Source organism: Dama dama, chromosome 19 (assembly GCF_033118175.1).
Source record: "Dama dama isolate Ldn47 chromosome 19, ASM3311817v1, whole genome shotgun sequence".
In the NCBI taxonomy this organism is placed as follows: Eukaryota; Metazoa; Chordata; class Mammalia; order Artiodactyla; family Cervidae; genus Dama; species Dama dama.
The window spans coordinates 27,765,462-27,781,500 of NC_083699.1; the positions used below are offsets into that span (position 1 = coordinate 27,765,462).

Genomic DNA, 16,039 nt, shown 5'->3' on the forward strand with positions numbered 1-16,039 from the left:
GATGTTCAATAACCACTTATTAAATTAATGAATAAATTCTACCAAAAATTATATTTATAAAAGATTCAATAAAGAGTAATATGAAATACATGGGACTAATTTTTTAGAACAGATACTAATAACTTTTGACTAGCTTCTCTCAAAGTTATTACAATCTAACATAATACTGTGTGTGCGTGCTCAGTCGCTTCAGCCATGTCTAACTCTTTGTGACCCCGTGGACTGTAGCCCACCAGGATCCTCTATCCATGGGATTCTCCAGGCAATAAATCTGGAGTAGTTTGCCATGTTCTCCTCCAGGAGATCTTCCCAACCCAGGGATTGAACCTGAGGTCTTTTGCATCTTCTACATCACAAGTAGATTATTTACACCAGAGCCACTGGGAAAACCCAGTGGGAAAACCCAACATAATGCTAATCGAAACTATTAAAATACAAGATATATTTGGTGATGTAGAAGGTATCTTAGGCCAGATTTTCTTTATTTAACAAAAATATTCCCAAAGGCAGATTTTCAGTATCTAGTAAGTACCACCTGTTACCATCCATCAGGCTTCCCAGGTGGTACTGGTGGTAAAGAATCCACTTGCCAATACAGGAGATGTGAGTTTGATCCCTGGGTTGGGAAGATCCCTGGAGGAGCATGGCAACCCACTCCAGTATTCTTGCCTGGAACATCTCATGGACAGAGGAACCTGACGGGATACAGTTCATAGGGTTGCAAAGAGTCCAGACACTTAGGGACTTAGCACGCATGCACACTGTCCATTCAGTTCAGTTCAGTCACTCAGTCATGTCTAGCTCTTTGCAACCCCATGGACTGTAGCACGCCAGGCTTCCCTGTCCATCACAAACTCCCGGAGTTTACTCAAACTCATGTCCATTGAGTCGGTGATGCCATCCAGCCATTTCATCCTCTGTCCTCCCCTTCTCCTCCTGCCTTCAATCCCTCCCCGCATCAGGGTCTTTTCCAATGAGTCAGCTGTTCGCATGAGGTGGCCCAAGTATTGGAGTTACAGCTTCAGCATCAGTCCTTCCGATGAACACCCAGGACTGGTCTCCTTTAGGATGGACTGATTTGATCTCCTTGCAGTACAAGGGACTCTCAAGAATCTTTTCTAACACTGCAATTCAAAAGCATCAATTCTCCGGCACTCAGTTTTCCTTATAATTCAACTCTCACATCCATACATGACTACTGGAAAAACCATAGCTTTGACTAGATGGACTTTTGTTGGCAAAGTAATGTCTCTGCTTTTTAATATGCTGTCTAGGTTGGTCACTATCCATTAAAGTTAGGGAAATCTGGAGTTTTGGGTATTGCTGTTATTTCTTCCTTGCACTAAATAATATTAATTTTGCTATTGAATTTTTTTTGTGAAATAAATACATTGACTTTACAGCTTTTCACCTGGAGTACATCACATATTATTCTTCAGAATCATTTGTGATTTGAACACTTCCTGCATACTTGATAATTTTAGAGAATTAATGTTAGGTGAATGATTATATTGCATTTATGTTAAAAAATAGTTCTTAACATTTAGAAATATGTGCTAAATTGATTACACATAAAATATGTCTTGAGTTTTTTGGTTTGCAATTTTTCACTTTTTTATTTTTTCCAAAATAATATGAGTGAGAATTGATGGAAATGTGGTTATGATTAGGTTGATGGTCAGCTGGAAATGATTACCAGGGTTTGATGGTTGATATATTTCTACTTCCATGCATGTTAAATATTCTCTGTAATAGAAGAAAAATAAGGAGAAAAAGGAGGAGGATGGAAAGGAGGAGAAGAATGAAAGCAAATATGAGTAGATAAAAGTGTTTATGGAGGAATTGAGTAGCAGGCATATTCTTTATTATCTGGGCCTAGACTTATTGTAAGTCCTAGACATATAAGCAACACTATAAAGACTTATTTCATATCCAGGACTGTTTTAAATCATTGAATCTTCACAAGAACAATAAAAACTGGTTCTAGTATTATCACCAATTTTCAAATAAGAAAATTGAAGTTCAGAGAGTTTAAGCAACTTGTCTAAAACATCAGTGATGAAGCTATTGAACTGTGTCACTGAAACACTGTGATGTACACTATTATTTTATATATTTCCAAGAAGGAAAACTAAAGAATTTTTATACTTATTGAAAGAATTCTTTCAGAGTTCTTGACACAAACTTTAAAATCATTCTTTGTACATTTTACATCATTCACAAAAAAGAAAACATAAGCCTTTTCTAAAACATTTTACATTCAGAGATTGACTCATTCAAATCTCTTTTGACTCAGAATGGTTAATACCTATATTTCTCCATGCATTACCCCCTCTGTGCTATGAAGAGAGGTAGTGATGCAAGATTTATTAAAAAGTGCTCCAAGGTTGTCTCTGGGCTTCTTCCAAGCATGTGACACCCATTGGAAATTTTGATGCTGATATTTTCCTAAACTTATCAAAAGGTATCAGTGAAAGTCTTTTTAACAATAACGGGGATCCTGGTTTTTTTTTTTTTTTTTCCCCTAAAATCATCCTCCAGTGGTTCAACAACTTGAAACCTAAAAGGAACTATAGTTGTCTAATCAGGTTCAGAATGATAACCAAGTTGGCACATACACAAACTAGTAAAAGTATGTCATGAATGCCACCTGGGATGGGGTGATTGTAAACATTTGTTATGAATTTGGTTGTGTTACAATGTGGGGAAAGTAAACATCTCAGAAAAAAGTAGATTTCTTAGCAGGTAATGCGTGTATGAGTATTCTCTATGTGTATATAAAATGTTTGTTGGAGGAGGTCTTTGAGAGGATATGACCACTGGTTAGCCTGTGAGCTAGGCCTTAGCAATCAGAGGTTCCCCATCTCCTGCGTTCTCCATGGAATGCACATTCTCTCCAGTGTTCTCAGAGTGAAGACCATTTTCAAGGTGCAACCTCGAGAAAGTATGTTGTTGAGACCATCTGTATAGTATGTTGACTGACCCCAGTTAAGGCCTCTATTATAAACTCTTCAGATTCTGGAGGGGGGTGGTGGTATGGAGTGCTGCCCATCTAGTGCCCACCCAAAAGCAGCCTCATAATAAGCCTTGCTTGTTAAACCTGCAGCCTACTGATCTGGACTTGTCTGCTGCTTTCTACAGCCTCTTCTTTCCCCATGTAAGGAGGCCAGTTTACAAACTAACAATGGCGTCACAAAAGATTAAATAAGATATGAAAGGTAGAGCAAAACTGCTTGTGCTAAACCTTGTATTTCATGCTAAAAATATATTTTAAGAGATTCTGGAGAATGAGTATTTAAAGAAGTTTTTTAAGAAGGACAGAAATAAAGCAAAAAATGCCGAATTTTAAAAGATAACTCTTTTAGTGGTGTGTAATAGAAACTGATTATGGCTAAAAGCAGCATTAAGAACAGAGAAAAACAAAGGGGGGGAGTGCATGGGGTACATTTGGGTGACTGTCAACAGGGACAGCACACTGGATGAATGACAGATCCTCTAATATTTCTCAAATGATAATCAAGCAATACTTGTTATTTACCTCATCTTTCAGAAAGTCAATTACTTTGGACTCATCGTGTTTTGATGTCTAAATTCTGTGACCAATCTGTTTTCTTTTAGAGGTTCTACTTTATATGTTGAAATGTAGTCTAATATCAAGACAAAAGCAGAAAACAATCACCACTGTTATATTTAAAATAATATTTAGTTTAAAAACCTATGATGCCTTTAGTTAATGTCTTAAATCCGAATATCAATACTTTAAAAGTACTGTTTCTTTTCAAAGATTGTTCAAATTTCGGTCTGTAGACCAAGTGAAATATGTATGCAGATGTGTTGTTCAGTATCTATTGAAGTCCCCTGATAATTGGCATATGGTGTTATATAATAGTACATAATAACATATGATGACTGTAATTAAGTGCATTGACTTAAGACTTTGTCTTTTAACGACCCTCAGTGGATACTGAATGAAAGGTAAATTAAAGGTTCATTAAGCTGTGTTCAGAAGAAAAAATGTTTTCAAATGGCAGATGTACTGTGAAGTTAAATGGATTTTATTAAGATCTGCTGGTCAGTGTGTTTTCATGCGACAAGTCTTGCCTATATGATTTGAAGTGTTCAAAAAAACTTTTTTTTAAAGTACATTTATTTTCACAGTTTATTTAACATTTTGAGCTTTAACTGTGTAAAACAACTGGGGGGGGGGGCATTGGAAATTCGGCTGTATCTATATCCAAGTGACCTTTAGTGTGGTTCTGTTTAATGTTCTGATGTCTGAAAGGAAAAGCAAAGTAGGAAGGAAAACAATAATGTATGCAGTGGACTTAGACAAAACAGCTGCAGCACACAACAGTTTCTCCATCAGGTTAGCCAATGTTTTTTAAACTTTAAAAAATTGTGCTTTAACGTTTGTATGGCAAGTCAGAGAAAATCACATAACGGGGAATATTTCTAATTTGGATCCTTATTCCTAAATCTGTTAGTTCAGTTCAGTCGCTCAGTCATGTCCGACTGTTTGCGACCCCATGGACCGCAGCACCCCAGGCCTCCCTGTCCATCACCAACTCCCAGAGTCCACCCAAACCCATGTCCATTGACTCGGTGATGCCATCCAACCATCCCATCCTCCATCGTCCCCTTCTCCTCCTACCCTCAATCTTTCCCAACATTGGGGTCTTTTCCAATGAGTCAGCTCTTCGCATCAGGTGGCCAAAGTATTGGAGTTTCAGCTTCAACATCAGTCCTTCCAATGAACACCCAGGACTCATCTCCTTTAGGATGGACTGGTTGATCTCCTTGCAGTCCAGGGAACTCTCAAGAGTCTTCTCCAACACCACAGTTCAAAAGCATAAATTCTGCAGCGCTCAGCTGTCTTTATAGTCCAACTCTCACATCCATACATGACCACTGGAAAAACCATAGCCTTGATTAGATGGACCTTTGTTCGCAAAGTAATGTCTCTGCTTTTTAATATGCTATCTACTGTTAAGGCATTTAAAAATACTAAAAATGTAATGAATTTGAGCTTTCTTTATATTTACCATTCTAGCATTATTAAGCCTGCAATAAGGACAATGCTATTTATTTCCTAATGTTATAAATGTAATTTTGACTTTCCAATTCTGTGTCACATGAATATTTGTTAATGGAGGCATCTGCTCTTTAAAAAATTGCCTCTGAATCCATCACCCTATGTAGAAGAAGAGACTTTACTTTTCCAAAGAAAATCTTGTATATGTCACATTTCCTTTTTTTTTTGCATAGCATGAGTTTTTAAATTTTTTAACAGCTTCTAGTGCATTTATTTTTTCATCATTAAATTTTTCTGTTCTTTTAAAATTTATTTCCCCATTTGGGTTATTACAGAATATCAGAGTTCTTTGTGCTATACAGTAGATTCTTGTTGGTCGTCTCTTTTACATATATCATTGTGTACATGTCAATCCCAAAGTCCCAGTATATCCTTCCCCTCTGCCCTTCACCCCTGATAATCATGTTTACTCTGTAAATTGGGTTATGATTTTTAGATAAGTTCATTTGTATCTTCTTTTTTTTTTAAGAGTCCACATGTAAGTAATATCATATGATATTTGTCTTTCTCTGTTTGGTAGACTTCATTTAGTATGATAATCTCTAGGTCCATCCATGTTGTAGCAAATGACATTACTTCATTCTTTCTTATGGCTGAGTAATATTCTATTGTATATATGTACCACATTTTCTTTTTTCATTCATCTGTGGATGCACATTAAGTTGCTTCTAAGTCTTGGCTATTGTAAACAGTGCTGCAGTGAGCATTGGGTGCATGTGTACTTTTGAACCAAGTTTTTCTCCAGAAGTGTGACCAAGAGTGAGTTTTTTCGATACCTCCATACTCTTCTCCATATTTCTTTTGTAAGCAAACATGAATCTGTGGATAGGGAGAGCAGGAATCATCACTTTTGTCAATGGATGACAGCTCTTGAAGGCAAAGCTTTCTCCTATCTGAAAGTTTCCTGGTATCAGTTTGGAATATTTAGAATTACTTCTGTATACCTTTTGGGAAACTTTTGGCCTCAAGCCCATGTTGATTATCTGCATTCTTACTGGGAACAATTATAAAATGAAGAAGCTTTGGCTGGAGTTTAGGAAAAGAAGTTCTAGCAAAAGGCAGAACAAGAATAATAGGAATTTGCAATAAACTTGAAAAAGTTTTATTGACATATAAATGACATACCATAAAATCCACCTGTATGATGTGTTCGGTTCAGTGGTATTTACTGTGTTCAGAGTTGTACAACTATCACCGTAATCAAATCAATTTTAGAAACTTTGTGTTACTTAAGGAATCTCCCATTCATTAGCAGTCACATGGTTACTCCTCATTTCTTCCAAACTAACATCCTCCTTAGCACCATCTAATCATGTAGTCACTATCTACTGTCTATCACTCTAAACTTGCCTTATCTGAACCTTTAGTCTAAATAGAATCTTGCTCTATGTAATATTCCTTGTATAGATATACTATATTTTATTTATCTTTTCATTATTTAGTGAGTATTTGGAGTGTTTTCCCTTTGTGGTTATTATGAATAATACTGCTCTGAAACATCCCTGTGAAAATTAAGAAATTTTCATTTATCTTAGATATATTTCTAGAAGTGGAATTCCTAGATTGTATAGTAACTTAATGTTCAATTTTATAAGGCTATGCCAGACTACTTTCCAAACTAGCTGTACTATTTTACATTCCCATTACTAATGCATCAGAGTTACAATTTCTCCACCTTTTTGACAATTCTTATTACTGGTTTTTGATTAGTCACCCTAAAGTGTGTCAAGTCTTTCGCTGTGATTTTGATGTGCATTTCCTTAATGACTCAGTGTCTTTTCCTGTGCTTATTATCCACTTGTATAACTTCTTTTGAGAAATGTCTACTCAAATCCTTTGATTTTTAATTTTTCTTCTTGCTATTGAGATGTGTATGTTCTTTATTTATGCTGTATAAAGTCCCTTATCAGATATAATTTATAAATAATTCCTCTTGTTATGTGTGTAGCCTTATATATTTCTTGATGGTATCCTTTGAAGTGCAAATTTGCTTTTGATGAAGTACAACTTTTTCCTTTGTTGCTTTTTTTTTTTTTTTTTTTTGCAATAAGCTTTTTAGAGACAGATTATGGAGAAACACTGGGTGTCAAGTATGTTAACTTTTCTAAAGTGTTTTTGGTTATACATGTCCAGGTTATATTACATGTCTGGGACTAAAGTGGGAGGTAGGATGTTGAAGTCAATTCCAAGTTAAACCAAAAAATATGGTTTTAAATCTTTGGAACAAGGAACAGGCCAGGGAAAGTAACTCTTTATATGCATATTTTCTAGAGCAAATTAATATGAATATGCAAGCTTTTTTCTGAAACTCTAGAGGAGGGATCCCTGAGGCAGCAAAGGATAAAAAAGAATCACTTCAAAATAACCATTATTTACTTAAATTGTGTAGGACACACATGGTATTTTCTTAGTTTACTGTCTTAACATTTCATTTTAAATGAATATAAGAATTATTAAACTCTAAGAGCATTGTTTCACATGTTTTAGAAATATACCATTAAAAGATTATATCTGTGGGTATTTTAGTTAATCTAACCCTGATTTTTCACTTAAGGTATTTAATTCTTAAACTGGCAATTATTGTATCTAAGTAGTTTTCAGCTTTCTGATTTACCAAAATTCTAACCCTAATTCTCCAAGTTGGTCAGGGTCGACTATGTCAATAGGATAACTTGAATATTTATTTTCTATGTAAAGCATCTATTCTCCCCAACTTAGAAGCATTTGCTTGTATGTCATAATATAAATTTATCTAGGCAGAATTACAACTGCCTTATACTGTGGTTTTTGTAGACAAGGCATTGGAATCAAAGGTGTTACTGATTATAGGATAAAGAATGTTTTCTTAATAATTAGGGATTCATTATACATGCTGAAACATTTGGATCACTGCTCATCAGAGTTAAGAGAAGAAATAGGATTCAACACATCAAAAATCCTGTTTACATGACTTTTAACCAACAGTGAGGATATGAATGTGAAAAATGTATTGCTATCATCATTATCACTGAATACAAGACCATATTTTAAATATTGTATAAAATTAAATATATAATTACTATATGTAGATATTAAATATAATATGTAACATAGTATAATTTTAAACAATGATAAAATTATTAAGCCAAGTTTATCACTTTGAGTTCTAAATTACCAAACTTTAGTAAAGGGCGTCATCATTTAATATAAATGGCTTCAGTCTTCTCTGTTATCTATTCTATAACTCTCTAGGGTTATCTGTTGTTTAGATGCTAAGTCATACCTGACTCTTTTGCAACCCCATGGACTGTAGCCTACCAGGAGCCTCTGTCCATGGGATTTCCCAGGCAGGAATACTGGAGTGGGTTGCGATCTTCTTCTCCAGAGGATCTCTCCAACCCAGGTATCAAACCCGCATCTCCTTCTTGGCAGGTGGATTCTTTACCATTGAGTCACCTGGGAAGCCTCCTAGAGTTATATGCTTCTCTGAAATAATGTTCTTGGTGCTAACTTTTCTTATTCCATATCGCCATTTTTGGGAAACACAATTCTCAGGAAATCTTTACCCTGGAAGAAGGTGCAGTGATCTCCTTTCACATAGGTAGACCTTTCCTGTCCCATCCACCCAAACTTATTTTCTATTGGCCTCTGTTATTTATCATTTTGTCATTTAAGAGAGGCCTTTCATTGATGGTCAGATGCATTCACTCATTCCCAACTTCCTGCTGGAGCACATCTTTCTGTCTTTAGGGACTTCTTAATGCTTAAACACTATTCATTTTTCAAGGCAGAGCTTTAGTTTCTATTGAAAGCCTCCTTCATTTTATCATTCCTGAATTCTTCTTTTAGACCCCTCAGATTGCTTCTTAATAATGATTTAAGTGTGTATATATATTTATCTTTGCTGATTAGATTATAATTTACTTGAAACATTTTCTATTTTTGTGTTCCTATTTTTATATCTCTAATACTGTACAATATTCTTATTGCTTAATGAATTTTAAGGGTAATGATGATTGGCAGCCATTTGTAGAATGCTTACCCTTAAGAATGTGCTAAATGCTTGAAATTCATCCATTAAACTCTCACAAATGACCCTGTAAATACAGTCATTCTTTGTATGTGTATGTATGTACATACAATTTAGGAAGCAGAGTTTTAGAAAAATTAATTTCTTGTCCTAAAGTCACACAGTTGACAAGTGGCAGAGCTGGGATTCATACTCATTTCTGTCTTAAACCCAAGCGTATGATCTTTACTATGTTTTGCTACAACATTGTTGTTATTTTCTACTATAAGAACATTTCAATATCACAGGGGTTTTGAAAGGGCCGCCTGCCTTTAACTGGAATGAAAGACTTTCTTTTTGTTTGTTAATAAATTGAATTTGGGATAGGTAGCTTATTATTTCTATGCTGTTGAGCCCATGAAAAACATTATGCAACTTAATTGAAACATAAAAATTAGTCCTACTCCAAAAATATCTGATTTCAGCTTTATCAAAACTATTTCATATTAGCTTTAATTTATTTCTTAGAGATAAAGAAGATAAACCTGTTGAATAACATATCATTTGAGACAATTTGATTCTATATTAGGAGGAAGACAAAGAGGGAAAGGCACTGTGTTTTTTAAGCGCAGTAGATTTAGTTAAACACTAATCATGTTGCATTAAGAGTCAAACTTGATTTAGCTCTTTCTTCCCCTCCCTATTTTAAAGAATAAATAAAATATTTTCTTTCCTTTGGAACAATTTGTTCATGCTTTAGGAGCCATTTAATTAAATTATTACCTGCTGGAGCACCATCTGTTTTTGTCCTAGAAATAAGAAGCATGGTTTTCTTTTACATAGGCTTGGTAAATATGTAAAAGCTGCCAAAAAGCAATAAATATCATCAGCAGATGGACTGAGGCACTTCAATCTCTACATAGTCAGTCTTGATTGTTCTGGGCATGGATAAATGGATTTTTCTGGATAGATTCCTTTCAAAATGTATTATGTGGAGGAGGGGAATTGATTAATCTTCTCCCATAGATCCCTTCACATTTGCCCTCTCAATAGACAGGACCTGAGTTTGTTTTTAACTCCTGGGTATCCCCTCTTTGCAGACATCAGTTCTGAAAGGTGTAATTTTATAATGTATCTTAGGGACTCAAAATCGTTAAATTCTCTCCAGGTTTTGCAGAAGGCCTCTCTCCAGAAGCTGCTTGCTTCCTCCTCCTGCTCCTGTGTGTGCATCTCCCCTGGATACAGTCTTCACACCTGACATACCCCAGGCTCTGTTGTGTTCTCTGATTCCTGGCTCTGTGTCCCGTTTAGGAATAAGAGAAACTCAAGCACTTGTGATACAGATTCACTTGTGGTTTTCCTCTCAGCAATATTCAGGAATTGGGGTAGCTGCCTGTGATACAGAAATGAGAATGATTAACTGAATTAACATTAATCAATGTTATTCATCATTGACAATCTTTATATAATAAAGATAAATAGTTCTTAAAACATTTTTATCAGTGATCTCATTTGGTTTTTCACACACATAAATCTACATTTACCTAGGAAGAAAAGTGATCTGCCCTGGTGTTCATAGATAGTAATTGTGGATCCAAAATGCAAACCGAGCTCCCTTGATTCCTAATCACTTATAAATTTAAAACAATAGCAATTATACTGGATTTTATAGTTTATCAACTGCCTTTAGTTAAATATTTAATTTTATTCTTCAGTTAACACATACAGGTACATAGAATAGATATTACATCTTGTTTTAAGGGCTAAATGAACTGAAGCATTTACTATAAGATACAATGCTGGTAAAATGGCAATTACGTGCCCTAACTTCTGTACTTTTCAAGAATCCATGGCTGTTTAGGGCCTATCATTTATTGAGCAGCTATAAGATTCCTTATACTGTGCTAGGCTGTAAAGATTAAAACTAAGTAGACAAATTACCTTCAAAAATTTGAACCTGAAGGCAAATCAGGCAGAAGAACACCACACGCAAAGTGCCTGATGTGTTCTTTAAAGCCAGAAGTAGGAGAAAAGATGAAGGAGAAGTTGAGGCCAGGGCACAAAGGTGTTCTTTGCCTTGAAAAGGAGTCTCTGAAATGTCTTGTTAGTGCAGAATAAAACCCTTCGTGGAATTTTAAGTGGTCAAGTGATGTGGTCAGATTTCTGTTTTGGAAAAATAGCTTTAGTGGTATTCTGATTGTTCTCCGGTGACTCAGTGGTAAAGAATCTGCCTGCAATGCAGGAGACATAAGAGACAGGGGGTTGATCCCTAGGTGGGGAAGATCCCCTGGCAGAGGGCACAGCAACCCACCCCAGTATTCTTGCTGGGAGAATCCCATGGACAGAGGAGCCTGGTGAGATACGGTCCACAGGCCAGCAAAGAGTTGGACAGGACTGAATGAGCACGTGTGCTCGCTTACTGCCGAGTTTCAGATCACCCCCATATTGTCTAGCTTTAAACAACCACTGTTTTATTATGTCTTCTTACTTGACCAAGTTTCTTCTGGCCAATTCTTTGATTCCACATGCTTGTTGCTTGGAAATCAGCTGGTGGCTGATCTGTCCTCACATGTGTGGCACATTGGTTTGAATGCCTGGGCTCAGCAGCTTTTCCATATGGTCAGAGCCTCTCCACATGTTTGTTTCAACAGGGTAGTTGGACTTCTAGTGCTCAGGGCCTCAACGATCCTTCTCGCTAAAAGTTATTTGTGCCTTAATTACAGTTTTCATAAGACACACTTTTGCAAATAAATACTGCACTATCAGTTAATCTGTTTCGTTAACAGCCATAATATTTAAGTTAAATGATTGATCTTAAGATATATATTCCCAAAAGAGCATACATTTTAATGTTATTCAGGAGTTTAGTCCAACAAACATTTACATGGTCAAGGAATTATTATAAAAGCTATGGTCAAGAAAAATAATAATAAGACGTACTTATTGAAGGTAGAACCAGAGAAGAAAAGTCTATTGTTGAGAATAGACTTATGGACATGGGGAGAGGGGAGGAGAGGGTGAGCTGTATGGAAAGAGTAACATGGAAACTTACATTACCATATATAAAATAGATAGCCAGCGGGAATCTGCTGTGTGGCTCAAGAAACTCAAACAGGGGCTCTGTATCAACCTAGAGGGGTGGGATGGGGAGGGAGATGGGAGGGAGGTTCAGAAGGGAGGGGATATATGTATACCTGTGGCTGATTCATGTTGAGGTTTGACAGAAAACAGCAAAATTCTGTAAAGCAATTATCCTTCAATAAAAAATTAATTAAAAAATTAATTTAAAAAATCATGAGCTTGGCATCTGTAGCCATGAGATGGATTTAAAATTTATTTGGGAAAGTCACAAGCTGATTTAGTGAGCCAGAGAGTTAGAGGCTTACATCTGTATGTGAATAGGTGAGTTTGTTCATTTCTTATCTTCTCTGTTTTCCTGAAAGATTCTGAGATAGCTACTTAGGGATGGAAATTCTGTGAAAAGGTCATATTACAAAATGTTGTTAGGGTTTGACTGTGAGGAAATTGAGTGATGTTCTGTTTTTTCCTTAATTTTTGGAGGAACTAAAAATATGCTCTATGTGATTGAAGTCATGATTGTAGAGCAGTTAACGACACAGGCATAGTGCCTGAGTTCAAGTCCTGTGCTATCTAGAGCAAGTGCCTTCAGCTCTCTCTCTCTCTCTCTCTCTCTCTCTCTCTCTAGTGTTCTGATTTGTAAAGTGGAGATGATAACAATGGTAAGTTCATGATATGGTTTGACGGTTAAATGAATTAGTGTAAGTAGAGGGTATACAGTAGTACATGTGTGCCTTTTTCCCTTAATACTATGCTCTTTAGCACAGTGAAACTAGTCAAGACCATCTACTTACAACTTGTGTTGGGATTCTTGTCCCTGTTTAATTTTGAATTTAATTTTGATTTTCCACATCTTTAAAGATTATGTTCCTTTTTAGGCAGAAACTATAATATTTCCATTATTTCAGGCTCTGACATATTTTAAAATTACTCAGGAATTATTAAATACCTCAATCTTCTGTAAGATTGAAAAAAAGAAAAGAAAAAGAATGTTTTGGTTTCTAAAATCTGTTACTGAGAGGGAGAATCTGTTTGAGGGTTATAGTTATAGAGGACGAATGCAATGAGAAAACCCACCAGTCAGTCCCAAGAGCTGAAGGAAATCTCTATAGAATTGTTAGAGAGAAGGCCTTTCATTTTTCCTACTAGTGTCAGAGAACAGAACTCCCAAGCTGTAGGTTAAGCGTATGTTGAGTTTTACTACTACTTGGGAGATTCAAGATTTGGTGTGATTGGAATGGTAGGGCCAAATGTAACCTTTGATTTCACCATCAGGTCCTCATTTCAAATAAATCCACTGATTATTGTTCAAGATACATCATTCCTAATATATAGAAAAGAATTAAATGATCTCTTTAGGTTCAGTTATTTTATCTTCAACAATTGCCTGAAACATCAACAGTGAAAAAAGAAAAAATGGGAAAGTGAAAACAAAATAATGGGAATGGCTGAAGGGAAGCAAAAATATAAAGAAAAAAGATAAAGGATGTATCATAGAAAGAAAGAATATAAGAAAAGAAGCTAAAATTCATGTTGGCAAAGTAACATTTGACATTTTAAAATTGAAGTGCTAGGTGAGTTTGAAAAGTTTGCATGTTTTATAATAAACTACCTTTCAATAGTGTCAATTATATAAAAGTTCTGCTAAACATTTTACATTTAATGCCTTTGTGAATATTGCATTTTCATGACTTTTGCCTGACATTTAATTTCATATCAGCATTACTTTTATGTGCCATTGGTGGTCTTCCATTTTTTATAATATTCCTGTTCATAAATAAAATATAAATGACATAAGCAGTGCCTAATATAGTTTTTGGTAAATCGTTTAGTAGCTTTAATTTACTCATAACTATTAGTATGCATGTATGTAAATTAGTAATAAAATTAGCTTCTCAATATGAAATTGTTATATAGATGTAATATATTGCTATTGTATGTCTCATCCTGTTTCTTCTTCAATAAATCTTTTCTTTATTGAAAAGGTTAATAGTTACTAGTATTATCATACTTAAAAGAAAGGTCACTTATAGAAAGAATTTGGACTTTGTGTGTTAAAATAATTTTGTCATCTTTACTCTAGATAACATTATATTTTTTGTATGAGTGGGAGATCTAAAAGAAAACACTGCAAAAATATATTTTTGTTTAGCTTCAGATATATATATATATATATATATGTATATAATTATGGATATGGCATTTTAGAAGTAAGAAAAAATAGCAAAATCTTGGGCAAATTGTTGCTCTATTGTTCTGCTTGAGATTATGTTAAAAAACATTTCAATTGTGATTCTGCCATCAGTTGTCAATTAGCTTTGCAATTATTTATTTTCTTACAGTTAATGTATTTCTACAACTTTTGCAAACATAATAATTCACTTAATTTCATTTTTAGCTCTAAGATTAGGTGAGTTAATATACAAAATCTTTGTCTTATAAGGAGCATACAATGCTGTTAACTGTAGTGAATTCCTATCATTGTATTTTGGGGTAAATTTCCAATTTTAATTTTCTTAACTCCATGGTGTAATAGCTTATAAACTTAATACTAAAATTTTTGCATCAGGATTTTACTCTTGGATGTTTAGCTGAAGGATAGTTTTTCAGAATTTACCCAATATAGATTTGGGGTGGTTAATATGAGAAATCTGTATGCAGGTCAGGAAGCAACAGTTAAACCTGGACATGGAACAACAGACTGGTTCCAAATCGGGAAAGGAGTACATCAAGGCTTTATATGGTCACCCTGCTTATCTAACTTATGTGCAGAGTACATCATGAGAAATGCTGGGTTGTATGAAGGACAAGCTAGAATCAAGATTGCCGGGAGAAATATCAATAACCTCAGATATGCAGATGACACCACCCTTATGGAAGAAAATGAAGAACAACTAAAGAGCCTCTTGAAAGTGAAAGAGGAGAGTGAAAAAGTTGGCTTAAAACTCAACATGCAGAAAACTAAGATCAGGGCTTCTGGTCCCATCACTTCATGACAAATAGATGGGGAAACAGTGAGAGACTTTACTTTTTTGGGCTCCAAAATCACTGCAGATGGTGACTGCAACCATGAAATTAAAAGATGCTTGCTCCTTGTAAGAAAAGTTATGACCAACTTAGATAGCATATTAAAAGGCAGAGATATTACTTTGCCAACAAATGTCCGTCTAGTCAAAGCTATGGTTTTTCCAGTGGTCATATATAGATGTGAGAGTTGGACTACAAAGAAAGCTGAGCACCGAAGAATTGATACTTTTGCACTGTGGTGTTGGAGAAGACTCTTGAGAGTCCCTTGGACTGCAAGGAGATCCAACCAGTCCATCCTAAAAGAAATCAGTCCTGAATATTCATTGAAAGGACTGATGCTAAAGCTGAAACTCCAATACTTTGGCCACCTGATGTGAAGAACTGACTTACTTGAAAAGACCCTAATACTGGAAAAGATTGAAGGTGGGAAGAGAAGGGGACCACAGAAGATAAGATGGTTGGATGGCATCACCAACTAGATGGGCATGAGTTTGAGTAAACTCTGGGAGTTAGTGATGGACATGGAGGCCTAGCATGCTGCAGTCCATTGCAGTCCATGGGGTCACAAAGAGTTGGACACAACTGAGCAACTGAACTGAATATGATACATATTTTCTAACTGAATTTTAAGTGAACATAAACATTCTCTACCAGTGTTTTTTTCTGGACTGCTTCCTTTCCCACCATCTATTAACATTTTTTTTTCCCCTAATAACACCCTTAAGGACCAAGTATGAGAAGAATCATTTCGAAAACAAAAAGCACATTTTCTGGGTGCCTTGAATTACCAACCCAGACCTTGAATAGTCTTTCTGTGTTATGATTTTAGGAAACATAGGGATACAAATTTTAAA

General features: G+C 35.4%; 1 protein-coding gene across 11 annotated transcripts in view; it reads left to right on the forward strand.

Annotated features, from left to right (window-relative positions):
* NAALADL2 (N-acetylated alpha-linked acidic dipeptidase like 2) overlaps positions 1–16,039 on the forward strand; it is a 1,498,179-nt gene that overhangs the window by 661,227 nt on the left and 820,913 nt on the right. Inside the window, exon 1 of one of the 11 annotated variants that reach the window (XM_061168366.1) lies at positions 12,791–12,820. The exons of the other annotated variants lie outside the window; for them this stretch is intronic. The gene's annotated coding sequence lies outside the window, so the exon portion shown is untranslated. Of the gene's footprint in view, positions 1–12,790; positions 12,821–16,039 lie in introns of those variants that run through there. 11 annotated transcript variants of the gene reach the window in all.